The sequence below is a fragment of the Lonchura striata genome, chromosome Z (assembly GCF_050655825.1).
Source record: "Lonchura striata isolate lonStrDom1 chromosome Z, ASM5065582v1, whole genome shotgun sequence".
Classification (NCBI taxonomy): Eukaryota; Metazoa; Chordata; class Aves; order Passeriformes; family Estrildidae; genus Lonchura; species Lonchura striata.
In genome coordinates, this window is record NC_140740.1 from 24,809,307 (window position 1) to 24,824,222 (window position 14,916).

General features: G+C 49.3%; 1 pseudogene; it reads left to right on the forward strand.

Moving 5' to 3' along the window:
• The first annotated feature begins 1,354 nt into the window (after window positions 1–1,354).
• On the forward strand, window positions 1,355–7,639 carry LOC146763733 (inositol 1,4,5-trisphosphate receptor-interacting protein-like 1; annotated as a pseudogene).
• Window positions 7,640–14,916: the final 7,277 nt, after the last annotated feature.

Consider the following 14,916-nt stretch of genomic DNA (forward strand, 5'->3'; position numbering starts at 1 on the left):
CTGGGTCTCCCTGCTGGCTGCTGGCAGAGCCCTGATGGTGGGAGGTGGGATGCGGGGTCCCCCTGCAGCAGGGATTGGTGTGCCCAGGCCAGGCGCTGCATGGTCCGCCCAGAGACACATGGGGATCACTCGGTGCCGGCAGGGCTGGGGTTGGGAGAGCGGAGAGTGGCGGTACCTGAGCTGGGGAACACTCAGCAGCCTGCAGGGAGATCTCTGGATGCGGGGGACCCCCAGGAACCTGAAACGTGGCCCTGGAGAGGGGGAAGCTCCGGCAGTCTGGAGATATTGAGAGCATGGACAAGGGGGACCCATGGGTACCCCAGAGCCCTAAAATGGGGACCCCGACAGGTGAGACCCTGGAGCCGCTCCAACACCAAACTGGGGAGCCCAGGGAAAAAGAACCTCTGGGATTTGGGATTCCCAGGATCTTCAGCAGCCCAGAGAGATGGGATACCAATACAGGATCTGCAGCAGCAGAGACATGAGTGACCTCACAAGCCCTAAAGGTGAGAGACAGAGTGGGGGAAGTTCTGGGTAGGAGTTTTTTCTGAATCTTGGTGTTTCACAGGTTTTTATGGACATGAGGTGCCTGGTAACTTTTACAGATGAATTTGGGCCAAAGGAACCTCCAGCCTGTTGCCATTCATATTTTATTTTGTTAAGTTATTTTTGAATGGTTGGTTCTATTGTTCGCCTATGTCTTCCCCAAAGTTGCTTTACCCCGAGTTGTATAATCCCTTAGAGCTGTTCCTCAAGCCATTCCCCTCCCATTGTTCTAGTTTCTTCCCTGCCTATCAAGGCAAGTCAGCCTCTTTTTCCTGAATCTTCCCTGCCACTCTCTCCCTGGACCAATCCCTGATTCAAACACCCACTTGGAAATCCTCTAATCTATGACGCCCCATTGGGCCCTGTGACCTTTCTCTCTCCTCCCCCTACCCTGACTGGTCCCACACTACTGATGTAATCCCCTTGTTCTACCCTTGAAGTTTCTCTATTGGGTTTTTTTTTTTTTTTTATCTGCCCCCTGGTTTGTGATAGTATTTTAACCCATGCACTGAGGTGCTTAGGGCCCTTTTGACCTGTCCCCTTCATCTGGAATAAACTCGTCCCTGTGGAACCTCAGAACAGAGAGCCTTCTCCTTTCTCCTTTGCCCAGTCCCTGACATTGCTGATTCTGCTGGCTCTTCAGGTCCAGCTGTGGGCAGAACCCAGTTCCCAGCTGTTCCCCACTCCTGGCACAGTGCCGGAGTGCCAACAGAGGTAGCCGGGACTCCGGTGGGCTATGTCACCAACACAATGTACTCTCATCTTGCTTTACCCCAGTACAGGATTCCCTTTCCCAAATCTTGACTGGATGAACAAGCCGGCAGAAAGGAAGAGGAAGATGCCCCAGAACACCCAGGCAGGTGAGGACAAAGTCACTGCCCTTTTCCTCCTCTCTCCTCCATCTGCCAGCCCAGCACCACCCCCGGCTGCAGGACAGCCCCGCTGCCAGCATTATCCTTCCGGGGACAGATTGAAGAGATCTCTTTCCCCTTCTCCTGGCTTGGAGACAAATCCCATCCTCTCCTTGTCCCTCCTCCCCCAGAAAAGGAGCTGAGGATGTAGACCAAGAAGGACAAATCCCCATGGCAGAACCTCGTGCAAGAGGCTGTTTTGAGCAGCTCCACAGTGCAAGAATCCAATGGGGAAGAAGATTCCCAGAGATCTTGCTCAAGGAGGAGTTCCAAACCCAGCTCAGGGTGCTCCAAGGAGGAAAGACCCACCCTATGCCAGGATGGCAGCCGGAGATCCAGCTGGAGCTCGGACCTGGTGGTGTATGAGCAGCTTCATGAAAGAGAGAAGCCCTACAAATGCTTAGAATGTGAAAAGAGCTTCAGCTGGAGCTGCAGCCTGATCCGCCATCGGAAAATCCATATTGGGGAACAGCCCTATGAGTGTGAGGCACATAGGAAGAGTTTAATCCAGAGCTCCAATCTGATCTTTCACCAGATGATCCACCCACAAGCACATCCACACTGGGAGACAACCTATAATTGTCTGGAGAGTGGGAAGAGCTTCTCCTGGCCATCATCCTTGACCAACACCAACAAACCCACCAATAAGGGAAGCCCTGTAACTGCCCCCACTGCACAATGAGCTTTGTCCTCTGTTCCAACTTCATCCCCCATCAGAGGATTCATGTTGGGAAGAGACCTGGTGGCTCACTTTCCCCAAGATCCACATTGGGAAGACACCTGTCCCTTTGCTTGCACCTGGCAATGATGCAAGGTGGGACCAAAGAACACGAGAGTCTGGCCATGTCCCCATCATTATCTTTGATCCCACCTTGCATCATTGCCAGAGACTAAGAAAGGAGCTCTCTCTCTTCCCATAGGAGAAGGGTGACCTTTCCAGGTAGGAGAAAATACATGGCCTGGAAGAGCTGGGTCAGTGTTGTCACAGTTTTCCCTGTAAGTCGTTTCTTTGTCTTATTCCTTCTCATCTCAATATTGTTGTGGTTCCCAGTAACAACTTCCTATCCCAGCCTGGGATCTTTGCCTCTTGTGCCTTCACAAAACAAAACAGGGCCACTGTTTATGCTGCCGGAGCCCTGATCAGTTACCAGGAGGCATTTCTGCTCATCCACGCTGTAGCACTGTGGACTCAATTGAAATTTTGGTATTACTGCAGCTGAATGAGCCTTTGCCCCTGTTTATGCCTGGGCTGATTCCTATCCTTTCCTTTTCATAATTCACCAAACAACAACAGAAGTAATGTAACAATGGCAGCTGAAAATAATTGAAGAAGAGGGAAAAAATCCCCTAGAAATAATTTTGTCAAACCAGAAACAGAATCAACCTTAGTCAAGGATGTGCTGCCCAACCCGGCAGCACAAGCTCCACCAACAGACATGAATATAAAACATGTTTGACACCATAAATGTGTGTGCTGTCATAAACTGCTTTTCCAAAGTGATTTCAACTTCATTTGAGGATTGAAACACATTCATGCTTCAGCACCTGATGTATGAGCTGGGCGCACTAGGCAGCTGAGCTGCTTTGGGCAGCCAGAAATAAGACAAACTTTCTCAGCAGTATTTGGTTTGCTCTCTCTTTAATTTCTTCCCATGCGAGAGGAGACGAACTTCAGACTTACAGCTCCAAGAATATTTGAATTTTAACCACCTCGTAATTCACCTTATCTGGCTTTTTGTACAACCTGGTCTTATAAAACAGATGGATTTTTATTTATTTACTCTGGGACATAAGAACAGCTCAATAGCTGCCCCAATGTTTCATTTTTTCAAACAAAATCATATATAAAACGAATTACATCTGAGAAAGCCAATCAGAGTCAAAACAAGTTGCTGCATTGTTCAGTGAACATAAGCTAATTTTCAGAACTAAACCACAAAGTTGGGAATGTGAGTAAAGGTGTGAAATTGCTATAAAATGAATTGGCAAATTCCGTAAGTTCATGATTAAGCATCACAGATAGATCAAAAGGAGAATATCTTTCTTAATCATCACCATATGATCAAAAGATGTTTAAGTCCTGGGTTTCCAATGAATTTTTTTAAAAGAAGTTGCATTTATCATCATGCTTCAGGAGAAAATAAAAATTGTCATGTTTGCAATTCAGGTAAAGTATATTTTTGAAACGAAACATTTCAGTGCTATTTCTTTGGTTTTTAAACTAGTCCTGTAACTTGGAGATCCTGCTATTTCACAGCTCTTAGCTCACAATATTTTACTCTAATGGAAGTAAGTTTGACTTGAGACTGTAAGACCGTTAGCTATTACAGTTTGTTGGTTTGGGTTTTTGAATTTATGGAGCAATGACTTTAATGTGGGAAGTAGCTAAGCAGGACGTTCTGATAGGCTTAAGGAGTCTCGACCCACAACTGCAGAAAGAAATTCACTTCTAAATATAACTGAAAGTGAGATTAAAACACAAAGGAGGTTACATGTTGAGAATTCAAAGCGATAATACAACTTTTTTTTTTTTTTCATGAAAGATGAAAGAAAAGGAAATAGAAAATTAGGGAAATGCCAAGAAAAAATATGAGAAGCACAGGAAAGGGGTTTCTACCACCATGGCTCCAGCCCTGGTTTCTCTGTCAGCTGTGGCCCCAGGCAGCCAGACCAGCAAGGTGGGGCAGGAGAAGCCGCATAGGACCAGCCAGGACAGCAAAGGACAGCAATGACAGCAAAGACTCCTGACACTTTGTAGACACTGTGCCATGTTGGGCACTTGTTTATTTAGGGATGTCTTGCTTTTTAAGGACAGATGGTAGCAATGGCACATGCACCACGAGCACCCTCAGGACAATGGCACATCCAGCATGTCCCTCATGAACTCCCTCATGATCTCTGCTCCCTTGAGGAGTCGCTGAGGTCCATCATGTGTCCAGCTCTGCAGGACAACTGAACAAACTACCCAGAGCTGGGGGAAAGCGCTGCAAACAGCACCAGCACCAGCTCCCTTGGAGCAGGAGGAACACGTGTAGCTGATCCTGAGTCAGTGCAAAGTGCTGTTGGGTGGTTTGGCAGCAGAACCTTGACTCGGCACCATGCAGAAGATGTCCCCTTGTCTGGTTTTGTTTTGTTGGCTGTTTGCTCCCACTGTTGACACTGAGCTGCTGTGGCTGAGGCTGAGACATCCCTCCTACCTTCTCAGCAGCAGGCCCTGTCCAGAACTGTACAAAATATGAGAAAAGCAGCTGGGAAGAACAATGCATGGAATCCTACAGCTCAGGAGCTCTTATGTCAGAGCCCTGCCTGTGCCTTCTGTTTGTCAGCACCTCCTTCTCTATGCACACAGTAGTGACTGGTGAAGGTCTTTTTTGCCTAAGAGCTCTTGAGAACCAAATGCTCTGCTGGGATTCTCACAATCTGTTAAGTTCATTGCAGGGAAACAGAAAAGCAAGGGCAGGGTAGCAGATCAGCTGGAAGCTGGTCACTCCCTGCAAAGGGCTTGTGTGTGATGTGGGAACATCACATGCACGGATGGGCAAGAAGGGTAAATGTGCTCAGGTTGCTGCAGGTGAGGTTTAGGCTCATCTCAAGGGCAGTCAAGGGTGGTGAGCACTGGAAGATCCAGCTCCAGTCCCCATCCATTTCAGTGATGTCTGCAGCCTGGATCCAGAACACCCTGGGGGGCTCCTGTGGCTGGCTTTGCACTCAGGTGAGGATAAGAGGCCGTCTGAAGACCCTCACTCATTTCTCTGCCAATTGCCATGAGAAGGAACTCCCTTCTCCCACTGCAGTTCCGGCTTGGAGAAGGCAACAGTGCTGGTGCAGCCACTGCACTGTCATGTTGGCTGTTCCAAAGGAGCCTGGCAAGAACTTGGCAAGGAGTTGGCAAGGACTTGGCAAAGACCCAGCGTGGACCCAGCACAGAGTGGCCTACTGCAATTCCTGCTTCACTCTCCATCCTTAAGCCAAATGAACTGTTGGGGTGACTCTGGTTGTCTCTCACTGCAGACCCCTCATCTCCCTTGTTACCACCATGACAGACGGAGATCAAGAACCCTCTCCCCAAGGACTGAGACTGAGACCCCTGCCATAGGGAGTGGAGGGATGGAGGGAATGGTGGTGTGACCACTATTGACATGACCTGTTCTTCTCCAGTAACTTCAATGGACTTATTCTTTATTGTGTTCATCCTGCTTGGGGGTTTCAGTGGACTCACCTGTTCTCCCACAGCAGTTTCAATAAACTCTTATTGTTCTGTATGTTCTCCCCTTTTTCCTCAGTGGACTATAAGTGGACCCCTGGGTTAGGTAGGACTTTGGAGACTTTCCCCACCACACTAAGATGGATCCCCATCATCTGGACCAGTGAGGATCTCACCTGTGTCAATAGCTATTCCCATCCTCCTCTTTTCTCTCTCTCTTCTTCTATTTCCTCTCTGATCCCAATATCACATGTATTCTTTTGGTCCCTAATAAAGGTGAGTTTGTTGTGATTAAACTGATGGTGCCCTGCTGTTTGCCTTTTTTGCACTTTTGGGATTGGCCAACGAACCATCACAACACCCCGCTATGGGCAGATCGTGACACCAGGAGCCGCTGAGGCCGGCAGTGGGCACCAAGGCTGGGGCTCGTGGGCCGGGAGGCGGCTCTGGGGGCTGTGACACGCCAGGGCATGGGTCACAGTGGGAGCTGTGAGCAGGGGCACTTGGCAGCTGAGTGACATGGTTCTGCTGGCTGTGACATCACAGAGGACAGGTGACACAGGCTCCTGTGTCCAGGGGCAGCACAGGGCAGTTGGATTCTGGCAGCCAGTGAGTGCACATGCAGGGGGAATGCTGGGCTGGATGGGAGCTGGGAAAGGTGCCCTGGGGGTTTAAAGCCAGAATGGGAGCTGGGACCCTCATGGTAGGGCACTGTCCTCTGAGCTGGGGGAAGAGGAGCTTGGAGATGTCAGCGGGGCAGGTGCCCAGAGAGGCTTTGGGGACATTGCAGGTGTCGCCAGCCCCCTGCTCCCTCCCAGCCAGACATGCTGAACTCTCTTTCTTGCACCAGGCCATGTCTCCAACACTGACCTTCCTTCTGGCCCTGTTAGCCACCCATGCTGGAATGAAGGTGAATCAAGAAATTGAAATTAATGAAGTCAGTTGTATGCTGGAGCGTGAAGAATATTTGCATCAAGAGATGGTGCGGCTCCTGCAGGAGATTGAGGGGAGCAGTGGCACCATGGAAGCCCTGCTCTGGTCTGTGATGGAAAAGCAGTGGCTTCTTTTCATCAGTGCAGCAGTCCTGGCTCAGGTTCTTGCTACGGGCTGCTGGCTGGTCAGGAGAAGAAAGCGTGGCTCTGCCAGCAGGAGGAGGCAGGAGGGATCCAGCAGGAAGGAGAAGGTCAGTGAACATGAGAAGGTCAAGGGTATAGGCAGGGTGGCAGCACTGTGGCTGTGCCCAGCCCATCACCAGTGGGCACATCCAGGATAAGGCAGGAGTGGGCTGTCAGCAGCCTGATCTAGGTCAGAATGTCCCTGCTCGTTGCTGTGGGGTCACAGTGGACAGCCTGTAAAGGTCACTCCCAAGCTCAGCTGTTCTGTGATTCTGCAGCAGGGCCTGCCCAGCACAAAGGTGCTGTAGGAGCTGGTGGACGATCTTCTCAGCGTCTGCCGAGTGCTGTCCCGGAGAAACTTCATGCCGGAGCTGCACCCGGCCGCCGGGACGGACACCAGCCCCACCTGCAGCGCCCAGGAGAACAGCAGCACCTACCGCACGCTGGTCATCCTGCGGCCACCGCCCGGCCACTCCTTCAGCCCGGAGAGCAGGAAATGGCCGCCAGCCGAGCGCATCCGCGTGGGGCTGGAGTGCCTGTGCTCCGGGGAGCAGCTGCTGGGGCACACGTGCTTTCTCCACGCCTCTGGTGGCCAGCTGCCCAGCGACCAGGAGTGGTACCTGATGGACACCCTCTGCACGGGCTCCTACTTGGACCCAGAGAAAGTCACCCGCTGGGTGCAGATGTTGGTGGCGTCGGCCTGGCTGCTCCTGCCGCACTCGCGCCGTTTGCAGCTGCCGGCGCTGCCCTGCGGCAAGTCCTGCAGGTTCCGGCTGAGCGGCCCCTCTGGCCTGCACCGCAGCATCGAGATGGTTCTGGCCGTGCAGCAAGGCAGCTCCTGTGCCTGCCTGAGCCTTGAGTAGGCAGCAGCCGTCTCTGCCAGCAGCACTGTGTGGGCCACAGAGCTGCCACCTCTCCGTCTCACTGCCACGATGGCTGTGCTCTTGAGGTGACAGCACTGCAACCAAACAGGAATTGAGGAAGGTGAAGTCAATCATTCCTCATGGGACATATTTTGTGTTCTGTTAGGATTCTTTAGTTCCTTTATTATGAACTCTGAAGAAGATAGCCAAGTGAAAATACTTCTAAAATCTCCCAAGGCAGAGCTGGGAAGGTTAACATGATTTCAAACATGTCAAAAGTTTTGTTAAGGAAAATTATACATCCATAGGAGGTTTTCCTACAGTTTTGTATTCTTAAAAAAATAAAATTCAATGATCCAACAAACATTTGGTCTACCATCAAGTCAGGAAGAGGAAGGAGGAGCTGGGTTGGAAGAGTGCCATGTGCATGAGTGTGGGCAAAGCTGGTTTACCACGAGGTTGGTGCGGCAATAGGATATATAAGGGTGACTGTCCCTTTATCTTTATTCAGTCCCTTGTTGCAGTTCAATAAACCTTTTAAAATTTTAAGAAGTGAGGCGTTGTTTCTCACAATGCATAAAGCTGATGCAATATCAGGTGTATAAAAGGTGGAGCCACCATTTTGTTCACGAGCCTTTAGCATTTTGCCACACACCCAGCGGTGTCCCTTTTGCTTTGCTGATCTTTTTATTGTTCTCAATAAAAGGTGTAAAATTCATTCCCACTTGGGGTCTGGGTCATTTATAACAAGCAGCGGGCAGAGGCCCTCAGCCATGCCTGTGCCTCAAGGGCAGGAGCACAACGGAAATGAACAGTGCTAATATCTTTATTAATGTTCAGCTCGTTATTAAAAAGATCAGCTGGGCAGCGGAACAACACAGAGCTCAGCCCCGCTGTTGTAGCTTTCCCAGGTAGCCAAAGGGTGAGGAGGTGTGGAGAATCTGTCACTGAAGTCCAGAGCAGCAGCTGTTCCCTCTCCTTTCCTCGTGGCACACTGGTAGGTGAAGGGTGAGGAGGTGTGCAGAGTCTGTCACTGAAGTCCAGGGCAGCAGCTGTCCCCTCTCCTTTCCTCATGGTAACACCAGGGAAATCTGCCTCTTTGTTCCTGGTTCGCACAGCTCATTCCAGTCTAATCTTCCGTAGGTGATGGTGACAGGTCAAACATTGATCAGGGGATGTGTTTCCCTCTTCCTCAGCTAGGGCACCTGTCTAGCCCCCTCTGCTGTGTTTAGTTCTCCATTTAGAGGTGTCTTTATCCCCCAAAATACGTCCCATAGTTCCACCGGTTGCCCTATTTGCATCTTATTACTAGAATGGCAAGTGGGTGATGGGGGTGAGGTGGGGGGGAGGGGGGGGAAGTGATCTCCACGTAGTTTAGAGAAAACAAACATAGAAATTAGATAATTAACATGTAAATATCAGTACTCAGCTAGAGCCAGCAGTCATCCTAGTATTGCCATGAGAGCCAGGAAGGCTCTTTTGTTCATTACAACAGCCAGGAGCTGGCGAGAGGGGCAGCTCGCCCACCTGGCCCTAGCAGGAGCTGCTCACCTCCGAGGCTCCGGCGCTTCCCAAAGAGAAGGGCCCGGCTCCCAGGACACCCTGGAGCCCTGCAGTGAGTGGAGCCATCGGTGCTATAAAGACAGTACAGCCAGCACAGGTTGAGGAGAAAGAGATGAGGCTCTTTCTGTGCCACGCTGTGTTAGAGGGAATGCCGCGGGAGACAAGACTCATGATATCATGATCATCAAGTCTCAGTTTATTGTGACAGATTACACAGTTTATATATGTTCGTTAATTAGCTCATACATATTGCAAAAGCCAAGCTCATGATTGGTTGCTATGTGACTTGTACTATTATCTTAAAAGTATCTTTATGATCGATACATGCCTGTCCAGCTGGCCTTGCAGTTAGAACAGCTTAGTACTCCTTTGTTCTTCTCTATCTACTTCTACATACCAAGCAGTTTCAATATCCTGCTTTCTGCACACCATCTACTCTTCAGGGCCATGCGAACTTTGCAGCAGTCACATAGCCCTCCCTATTTGGATTAATTTTACAGTGTCATGTCCCTTGTCGTTCAACCATTCCTCTGTCAGGCTCTCTTCAGCCCATATGCCAAGGGCAGTGTAGTCTGGAGGGCATGAATGAAGAAGAGCCATCCCCACTTTCAAACCGTACCAAAGACACCAAAAAATGTCACTTTGTAGCTTTAAGAGACAGCTGACAACTCAGAAGGAAATGCTGAGTGTATTCACAGGGTGAAAAAAAAGGGAATCTTCCGGGCAAGTTAAAGTTTCAGAAGCTTTATTTTCAATCCTGAACTATAATCCTACTCTACAATCCTACTCTACAAAACTACTCTTCAGTCCTGTTCTTAGCTGGTTATGGAATAAATGGTCCTGATGTGATTATCGCAGTTGGTAGATAGTTCTTGTTGGTAAGTAATGGAGGGAGGGAACAGTTTTGTGTGTCCTTTTGGGGGATTGCCCCAATTTTCTGGTGTCCTCCGTTCATTTTGGGATACCACACCTCCTTTTTGGGCATCTCCACCCAGCGATTTTGGCTTCCACTCCTTCCACTTTGGGGTCCCCCTTTAAATTTGTGCACCCCATCCCCATGTCCCACACATGCCCAGCGTCCCCAGTGTGCACTGAATGGCCAGCAAGGTACTGGGGAATGCTGGGACCCACAGTGATGTCAGTCTTCCCTCCTGGTTACACATAGGACTCCTCGGCCCTTTCTGGGGTGCCCTGGAGTGCCAGAGCCATGGTGAGGAAGTGTCTTTGCTGCCATCCTGTGCAGGATCATGCCTGGCCCATTATGGCCTCATGTCCCCATCTCTCATTGTCCTCTGACATTCCCTGTGTCCCTGCACCCCTCTCAAGAGCAGGACTTTGGTGCCAACCCCAGCGCTCCAAATCCATGCGTTTCCTCTGTCCTTGTGGTACTTTATGGACAAGAATAGCCCTTAGTTAATCTAAGAATTGATACCTGGGTAACAAGATAGTGACCAATCACTCTCACTGGTTTGCCCCCTCCTCCCTACCTTCTTTTAGGTGCCGAGGCAATGAGATAATGCTTGAGCTATGCTAAAAGCTGTGCAGAAAGAAGTAGTTACTTTGTACCCGGGGATGGGAATGAAGCACTTTCTAGAAATCAGCAAATTTAGCAGAACAAGCTAACTGCAAAAGACTCACCAGTGGCTATTTGAGCAGACAATCTTGTAGAGCATGTGCAGAAACAGAGGTAAAACAGCTGAAGCCCGAGGAAGCCTTCTGAGCCTTCAACCAACACGACCACCAGAGGCTGATTACGACCTCTTGTAGAAATTGCACATGGTCTACAAGGGCTTACAGAATCATGTAATTAGAAAATATGTTGCAATATGGAGGTTAGGAATGTATCATGTTCACATTAAGTTAAAAACGTTTAAAAGATTGTTCTGTACAAAGAATGGACAAGTGGTGATTACGCGGGCAGAGGGAAGACAAGCACAGTCAGTATGATTGATAAGCAAGCTTCTTTTATTCAAAAATCCTGTCAGTTTATATAGGGTTTGCTACAAGCAAAGTCAGCAACAGCTCTCATTGGTCAAGTTTACAAAGGTCTTTGTTTTACTTCTCCTACGGGTGGTTACAGCTGTAGCTAAGTTCTCCAAGCCAAGTACTCATTGCTAAGTCATGCCTTCCAAGGACAGAGCATATCTTTGAGGCTATGCCTGTCCTTATTATCTCATTCCGAACTTGCTCTATTTCCCAGGCCTAGAGAGACCTTGTACAGTTTCCCAGGCCTAGACACAGAGCCTGTTTCCCAAGCTTTGTTCCCAGGCCAGACACAGGCTGATTCTGATTCTAGGGTCTAAACACTGGTATCAATGAATAACTGTTCCATTGATCCATGACCCCTCTCCTGCAACCATTCTCCAACAAAAATTACTAAGTTTTTCTATCAGTCTATTTGCAAAGTAACTGGTAATTCTAATAAATTTAGATACATTTCCCCTTTGATTACAAATTAAGCATTGCACCTTCAAGACATATCCAGGGATGCACAGGTGACACTGCGCTCATTGTCTCAAACAAGGTGAGCGCAAACATAGAAATCCCCCCCAACACTTCAACATGTAAGCTGTTATCCAACTGCACAAACACCTTCTCTCCTAAAACAAATCAGTGCTTCTGCATTTGCTTTCATGAACTTAGAATGCACTTTTCAGGACTTTGAAAACAAGCAGTGTCTTTGGATTTGAAAATGTCACCAATATTAAGAAAGTCTGTGTTGCAGCAAAGTTGCCTTCTGGCTGATGTAGGAAGCTAGCAGGAGCTGTCACACAGGGATTGGCAACACTATGTATAGAAGCCTCTGCCCTGGGCTTTACTCTGCATGGTATATTTTTTCCTTGAAAGATTGATAATTTGACATTGAATCAGAGTTTGTCAGTGAAAATAAAAGGGAAAAATCTAATTTACATGGGCTAATCAACAGGTCCAATTAATTTAAACATGGTTTTGAGATGATGATGGATCTTCTGTGAATAGGTTTTCATTTGGGAAGGGTAGAAGGATATGACCTCAAGGCTGCAGGTCAATCCATTTGTTATTAGTTAGAAATTCCTGTTATTACCTTCCCATGCATAGTTTTTAACCTTTCTGTAATCTCAAATGACCTGAGTTCTGTGATTATTGCATCTGAACTCTTAGCTGCAAAAAACCCAACATTAAAAGCCATGGTCATATTTTGATTCCGAAATAAGAAAACATGCAAATTGGTATTTCAGTCATAGCAGTGGCAGACTTTTAGGTTTAATCCAATTCCTGCTCTATTCAGAAACCTGCTATTGGCTTCAAGAGGAGCCTTCTGCTAAGAAGAAGGTTCTCTTTTACTTTAATGACTCTGTCTCTATTTAAATGTACCTAAGAGTTTATCTCTAACACCTCTCTCCCAGCAGCTCCGAGCTGCGGTGTGGCACAGCGCTTGCTGTGTGCCAGAGAGCACAAAGCAGGCTGGCCTGCCGGCCCTGAATATTTCTGCAGAGCACTCTGCAGCTCCCAGCTTTGCTGTGGCTCAGTGCAGAGCTGCAGGATCGCAGGCGCTGCCTCCCAGAGCTGTGTGAGGCACTGGCTCCTGCAGCCGTGAGCTGACAAGCTGTCCCTGCCTCCCGCTGGCCTCGGGTCCCCTGGCACAAGTGCCGTGCCCGAAGGACGCTGCCCTGTGCTCCAGCCTGCCGAGCAGCCCGGCTCCCTGCCCCGGTGCCCAGGGTGCTGCACACACTGCTGACCTTTGCCAGGAGTCGCAGGGCAGCGGCACAAGAGTGGGAATGCTGAGCCAGGCCAGCGGGCCTCGGCTGCCCTTGGCCTTTCTCTCCTCGGGCAGACTCCAGAGGGCCAATGCCTCCAGGCTGGGCTGTGCCCAGCAGGGCTCCGCTTGCCCTCGGGAGCAGCCGGCTGCACTTGGGCTCTGAGAGCGGAGGATGCGCCCGCTGCCAGCAAGAGGCACGCAGGGCCGGGCTGTGCCTCCTGCAGCTACCAGGGCCTCCTTGCAGCCTGGCCCTGCCGAGGCTCAGGCTGCTCCGGGCTCTGCCAGGGCTCTGCTGCGGCTCCATGCCGGGCAGGGCCGGGCCCGCTCTCAGCTCACACTCGCTGACAGCTCTGCACCGCCGGAGACCTTTCAGAGCACCTCTCTGATCTTTCTGCTTTCTCCGCTAAGCGAGGCTCTCCTCCAGCCAAAGACATTGCCCTTCACGATACAAATCCAAGTGGCAGGCACAAAAATGCTCTCGAGTCACAGCTGAAGGCCTGCATCTGCACAGGATATTTTGGCTGCACCACTTGCCCTTTGCTTTTTCCTGCAAATGCCATTGCCCTTTCTGCCTCAACTAGAAATACTACAGCTGGCCAAAAGCTGCCTAGTTGGCCATATTCCCAAGACAGTGTGGTCTGGAAAGGATGAATGAAGAAGAGCCTTCCCCTACTTAAAAACCATACAAAAGAAGCCATAAGTGTGACTTAACACCCATAAAAACCAGCTGGTAATTCAGAAGGAAATGTTGACTTTTCTGAAGGGGTCAGAAAGAGGACAGACTTCCAAGTGAGTTTATTTTTCAGAAACTTTATTTAATGAAAATCCTTGTTTACAATCTTATTCTACAAAACTCTTCAACAATCCTACTCTACCAATCCTACGTCACAATCATATTCTACAATCCTATTCTACAAAACTCTTCAACAATCCTACTATACAATCCTACTCCACAATCCTATTCCACAAAACTCTTCAACAATCCTACTCTACAGTCCTATTCTACAAAACTCTTCAACAATCCTACTCCACAATGCTCCTCTACAATCCTATTCCACAAAACTCTTCAACAATCTTACTCTACAATCCTATTCCACAAAACTCTTCAACAATCCTACTCTACAATCCTCCTCTACAATCCTATTCTATAAAACCTTATCAACAATCCTCCTCCTATAATCCTCCAATGCTCAAAATTCCTTGTGGTGATGACATCTTGACTTGGTTGTTACATTCTTCTCTGCTGCATCCTCTTCAGGACGGTGATGAGTGGTGCCAGGATGGACACTGGCTTGGCTGATGTTACAAATGGATGCTGTCCAAAGGGAAAAAAAAACAACAAAGAACAGTGAACCATGACCTTCCAAGCTCAGTGCCTCACATACTCCATCAGGATTCCTCTAGTTCCTAGAAAGACCCAGAAAGGAAAACAATGCGACCACCTGCTCCTCAATTGTCATGTGCAGGATCTTGGCATCACAGGCAAACCCGGCCCAGAATCCCACTCATCCATTTATTCTGGTTTCTCCATCTTGCTGGGGTTTTTGCCCTGCCAGTGCTCTAGAAATGGTGCTTTCTGTCCCTGGGGTTTCTTCCTTTCAAGAAGCTCCAATGACTCCCATAGGTCCCTGTCTTGTGCTAATTTCCACAGGCACACAGAGCAGTGTCTGCCTTTCCATGCCCTGCCCCTCCAGTGCTGCATGGCACCTTCGTTCCCAGCAGGGCCAGCCGAGTGGTGCTGGGTCCTGCAGTTCCCTCTCTGCCACACAACCTGGCAGTCAGCCTGGGCCAGTTCCCCTCTGCCTGAGCGTGCCAGGCAGCAGATGGGGCTGGGACAAGTTCCTCTCAGCTCTCCCTGTTTGTGTGCCAGAAACCTTTAAGGGTGGGGTGGGGGGCACAAACCAGGGCCCCTCAGAGGCTCAGAGTGAGTCCCTCACAGCCCCTCCTGCCCACAGCCAAATCTCTCCAGAGTGCT